The sequence below is a fragment of the Sycon ciliatum genome, chromosome 8 (genome assembly GCF_964019385.1).
Source record: "Sycon ciliatum chromosome 8, ocSycCili1.1, whole genome shotgun sequence".
NCBI classification, from domain to species: domain Eukaryota; kingdom Metazoa; phylum Porifera; class Calcarea; order Leucosolenida; family Sycettidae; genus Sycon; species Sycon ciliatum.
This window is the reverse complement of record NC_088650.1, coordinates 3,958,653-3,964,090: the sequence shown is the minus strand read 5'-3', so window position 1 is coordinate 3,964,090 and position 5,438 is coordinate 3,958,653. Positions and strand designations below refer to the sequence as shown.

At 45.3% G+C, this 5,438-nt stretch overlaps 1 long non-coding RNA gene across 1 annotated transcript; it reads left to right on the top strand.

Moving 5' to 3' along the window:
- The first annotated feature begins 900 nt into the window (after positions 1-900).
- LOC135822893 (uncharacterized) lies at positions 901-2,701 on the top strand. Its single transcript, XR_010554571.1, has 2 exons — positions 901-1,240; positions 2,012-2,701. It is a non-coding gene; the product is annotated as an uncharacterized LOC135822893 (long non-coding RNA).
- The last annotated feature ends 2,737 nt before the right edge of the window (positions 2,702-5,438 follow it).

The following is a 5,438-nucleotide window of genomic DNA, read 5'->3' as shown; positions in this document are numbered from 1 at the left end:
CCTTTTACACCATCACCTCTTTCAGTTGTGGCAGTAGTAGAATTCCGCAACCCCCACCGCCACCACCACCAACTTTCATTCATTCTGCATGCATACACGTAACGTTATTGGACTGGTTATTGAGGTTCACGGACTCAGAGCTATGTTGCACCATCGCTATTGGTATGTGCCAAGTACATGTAGCTGGTTTAGAGAGCAATGAATGTGACAATCACTTGGTGATGCTTTTTTTCTTTTTTTTTCTAAACGCCAGGTGGTGAACGTAATGGGAACATGCAGCAGCCATGGTGGTGGGGGCCAGGGGCTCCGTCGACCAACTGGTCTCGACATCGTCACGCTCTGGACGCACCAGATAAATGGAAGTATGAAGGAAAGAGAAAACACAGGAGAAGCGGAAAGGGAGGGCGGGGGGGGGGGGGCATATTGAGAAAGAGAGAGTACATGAGAGCGTGTGGTTCAGAATAATTCATGTAGCAGGTTTACAAGGCGTCGGTTGCTTTCATCCAGTTGCTGGTCAACAGGTGATGGTGGACCATCTTCTTGAACTTCAGCATCCCGTCCTTGTATGGCTGCTATGCAAGGATTCACCGAGGCAGGTAGTTCCATGCGATCAGCACGCAAGCAGGGAAAACATTGACAGGCAGACAGCCGCGAGGCACGCACGTTCTGGAAGACAGCCAGGCAAGTTCTGGCAGTGATATTCAATGTATGTGTAAGTACTATTCTGCCTGCCGAAACCTTCACATATAATGTATGTAAATGCGACATAATAGGTAGAAGATCTAAACGGAAATGCGATGTCCTCAGCTGTCTACGGTGAGTCTGACCGGCCTTGGCTACTGTACTGGCTATTATGGTGATTCACGAGATGTAAAAGTTATCATGTTTCAACACCGACCCTGTGCTACCTGGGAGAATCATGTGACTCTGTCTGACCGGCCTTGGCAGCTGTACTTGTGATAATGGTGTTGTACGAGCGGTAGATGTGATCATGTTTCAATATCGAACCTGTCCTCCTACATAAAGGCATACCCTGTCTGCTGAAGAGCGCAAACTGGACTGAACGCCGTGCGTTGAGAAGTCTCTGAAGATTAGTCTGCAGTAGTCAGTCAGTTATCAAACACTCCGTAAGCAATTGATCGTGTCCGCTTCAGTTCTTCCTCGCGCACAGAATGGCCTACGCCGAGCGGTATGTCGAGCTACATATGAGGTGCCCAGCGGTGGGCTGCCCAAAGTCCGGGTAAGACATAAAACCAGCTAGGATAAAACCATCTCCTTGTGCACACATACATTGTACACACTTTTCGTTTCCGCACTCTTCTCATCACTTTCCTGCAGCACCTAATTGCATATCCACTCAATCCCGTTTTTCGTTCCTTTTAGTATTTCTGTTTTCACAATGACAATGGGCCATTAGTGCCCGATAATTTGGTGAACAGTTTAAATGACGTATACAACAAAGGACCTCATTTTGTGTGTTTGAGTTTAGGTATGCTATTCAGGACACAACCATTGTGCGAGTACAGAATCTGTTGAAATGTGCTCAAATGCAGTGGGACGTCAGCGGAAATTGAGACTGCGTGGAGATTTGTATCATATTCACTGGTATGAGGGAAAGACGCAAATATTTTGGGAACAGTCTGAAGAAAAAATTGACTGTCACCACCTCACTAGGAATGGAATCAGAGGCCCTCGCTTGTAAGTTGTAGCCAGCGATGCTCTAACCACTGAGCTATGGTGTAGTCGTCATCCCAGCAGAGACCGTTCAACATTCTCTTCAGACTTCGTAACTCACACTTCCTGTGAATCCACACAGGCGGGTGGGACGCAGCCCCCACTGTAACCCACACATTTCACGTACAAACTAGCACCCGCGGAGCCCCAAGTCATAAAATTAGTATTCTTTGTATCACCAAAGGCTTTGCCTGTGTTCTCACTCTACGCACTACATTTCCAACGTGTCTGGAGTACTGTTTGACGTTGAATCCATTATCATCTGATCTCTGTGCAGAAACGAAGACTTGGCTGAAGAGAGATGGTATAGCTCCACGTGTGATGGTGTGATGAAGATCAGCCAGTTTGGAAATTTGAAATGCGCTTGCACTAGTCGTACATACAAGTGTGTTCAGGGCAAGATGTTTTCGTTTCGCTTCGACTGTGGACGTCGCGGACCAGGCTCTCCACATGACGATGAACTCAGCCGATTCCTCGACGCAGATTACCAGGGCATGAGCCACGCGATATGTGCAGGAATGTCAATAGGGCTCCTTCCGTACAACGACCTGGCATGGGTGAAAAGCCTCATGGACGCCATAGATGAGCAATATTCAGACAAAAAATGATTCTTTAATGATGTGTAGAAATAACATGCTGCAGTTTAATAACTACATCCTGTAGTTCTGTAGTTCTGTATACTTTCATTTCTCTCGGGGTTTTTTCTTTTCCTTTTTTTCACAACCATCACATGTGGCAGAGCTCAAAAGAGACAGGAGCGGAAAGGTTAGCATTTGCTGCCTTGTACGCGAACTGTTCTATTATTATTATTATAGTTCTGTAACATATACATATACTTACTTCCAAGTACAACCCGAATTCGTACTTTCTCTGCAGAACTGATTCAATGAACAGTCAAACGTGTAGTAATATAGTGTCTTGACTCTGAAACTAAAAATAATTTGTTCTACATGTTGATCACGACCTATGCCACACTTCTTGGGATATCCGACTGTATATGCGTGTGTATGTATGCGCGTGTGTGTGTATGTGTGTGTGTGCGTAACCCCTGGCCCCGCCCACCGTGTATGTTTTTGTTGTTGAGACATGCAAGGTTGCATCTGTGTGTGTAATGTCGTCTTGGCATGATGCAATGAGAAGGGCTTTTTCTGGCTCATGTTAAATTCAGAAACACACAGCAGCGTAGTCAAAATAACGTAGTGCTTAGTGGTCACCCTCACACATACATGTACATGTACATGGCATGGCATTAGGCCTTGACGGATTATGCTAATATTTTCGTGAAATTATGCTTTTCGCATTGCTGAAAAAATTGCAGAATTATGCTATTTTTATGCTAAAAGTTATCATAATTATTATGCCTCATTATGCTCACATATGCTGCTAATGCATGATGGTTCTGTGCAAAATAACACGGGAATTTTTTGTAGAGGGCGTTGTACTGTAGTAGCAAAAGTTCAACGGGCTCAACGCACCGTCCGACCTAGGTACGACCATCACTGATTGTAGTGGACTGGACATGTTATCAAGGGAGTCGTAAACCTACAATTTCCTAGTGCATCTACTTGTACTTGTACTTGTAGAACATGTACAACTGTATGGAATTTGATGCGAACAGGCGGATTATTACAATTTTATGCGATTCGTATGCAATTTGCCTCGAATTATGCGATTATTCGATTTTGGTAGGAATTATGCGAAATATTATGCTAGCATAATCTACATGGCATGGGTAATCAACACAGCATTGATGCACTTGCATGTTTTGTGCGATATACAATGTACATGACTCTGTATAAATCTTACACGTAGCATCATGACTGTACTCAGAACGCCACTAAGTCTTACACTACAGTCTACAGTCTTCCACTACCCTAGACTAGAGTCTAGAGACACAGAGCTATACATGTCATGTACATGTACATGTACGTGTGAGAAATGGTTGTCGAAGTTCCAGTGAATCCAGGTACACTGTATTGTTTTTACGAGACCCACAACCTTCAGACATTATGATTGTATAGTGAAGGCAACACAACGCCAGAGCAGCGGTGGTGAGATCCAACCAACGGTCTCAGAATTTTTCTAGCTGGATGAACCAGGCGAAGGAGATAATTATCATAGCAGGAAAGTGTCGCCGTGATAACGTGCGGCTGGCACTAGTCACTGGCATGTACAAAAAACGAACGTGGAGCACATCAGCGACTCAGGCCATTTCCCGGAAAGAGTTCAGCCAGCATGGATGCCACTGGTGGCGCATGCGGAAGTGCGTGTCGCACCAGTTAGTGAACTGTCAAACCTTGACAACTGCGATAATAGCAGCGTGACATTGTAGATCTACATGTACATGACTGCAGCTGATGCATTCCCTGTAATGATACACAATGACAGGGTACACGTAGGTCTACGGGGCCATGAGCACTGCACGCTGGCATAGCTTTACTGCTGAACCAACAGTCCAATACTAGTACTAGTAGTAGATCTACAATAACATTGCCATCACTCAAGGAGGATATCATGCAACCATCTGTTCACGTTTCACAACGCGGAAGACGGGAATGCAGCTCAATGAATTGTATTTACTGGACGGCGTAGAGTCAAAGCTCTCTACATAGATATTGTCAAGGTCGTCTATAATCTCATACATGTATGTACTACTAATAGTGTAGGCAAGCATTCCAGGCGGATCACGCATCACAAAACATGTAGGGCTTTCTCAGAATTGCTCTGCAATGGTATTAGAGTAGTGCTCTCCGTCAGCAGACTCAACACTAAGCTTTTTCTCCGGTATTGCGTCAAGGCATGCAGAGACGCCAAATGAAATCATACACTACCTAATGACGTTATGCGAGACTCGGAGCTTGTCATGGCCCGATGCAAGGAGAACTTTCGACACCCGGAAGTGTTGCATGCGATTCAAGACGCCGCCAAATAGCATAATCCAGCCTGTCTTGAGTAATGACATTTAGAAACTTGGTGCGATAGCGCTGGTACAATTAATCCACTTTGACTTCTTGGCGATGGCTTGCGAATAGAGACAGCCAAAAGCACGATTTCTGCTCGGTAGCTGTGCTCCGCATTTCATTAGAATATTGTTGAAAAGCAACACACAAGAAGGTCCGAACAGTGCCGGTTGCAGCTTCAGCCTTCCCGCCCTGGCTTTTGGCTTGCTGCAGCGACAGAGACTGCGGCGCCGTGTTCAAGTTGATTGACCAGTGAGCGCTGCACACAAGCTAGCCACAGAGATGGCGGGGATCAACGAGGAGACGTTCTTTGAACTACATATGGGCTGTCCAGCTGCAAATTGTCCCAACAAAGCGTTAATACTACTTCCAACTTCAATTGTGTTCTTGACTGAGCATGCACTGAGCATGCACTGAGCGTGCACTGAGCGTGCTGAATATGCACGAATCATATCATTTGCCACAGGTGTGGGATGCTGTTGCAGTAATGGATAATGATTGTATTGATTGTGCTACTACTGTATAAGAAGAAAGCAGTGGAGACGGCGCCATTCATTTTTAACGTGAACCAGTGTGTATTATTTTGTGCCTTCACTGCCCATTCTAGTTGATCTCGGGGCAGGGTAAAGTTTGCATCCATGAACTAGCCACGTCTGGTCCAGAAGTTGCGGACTCTGTGGGGATTTCTTGTTGCACATATAACGTATTGCGAGCACAGCTTCGTATTCTTTTTTGTTTGTTCTC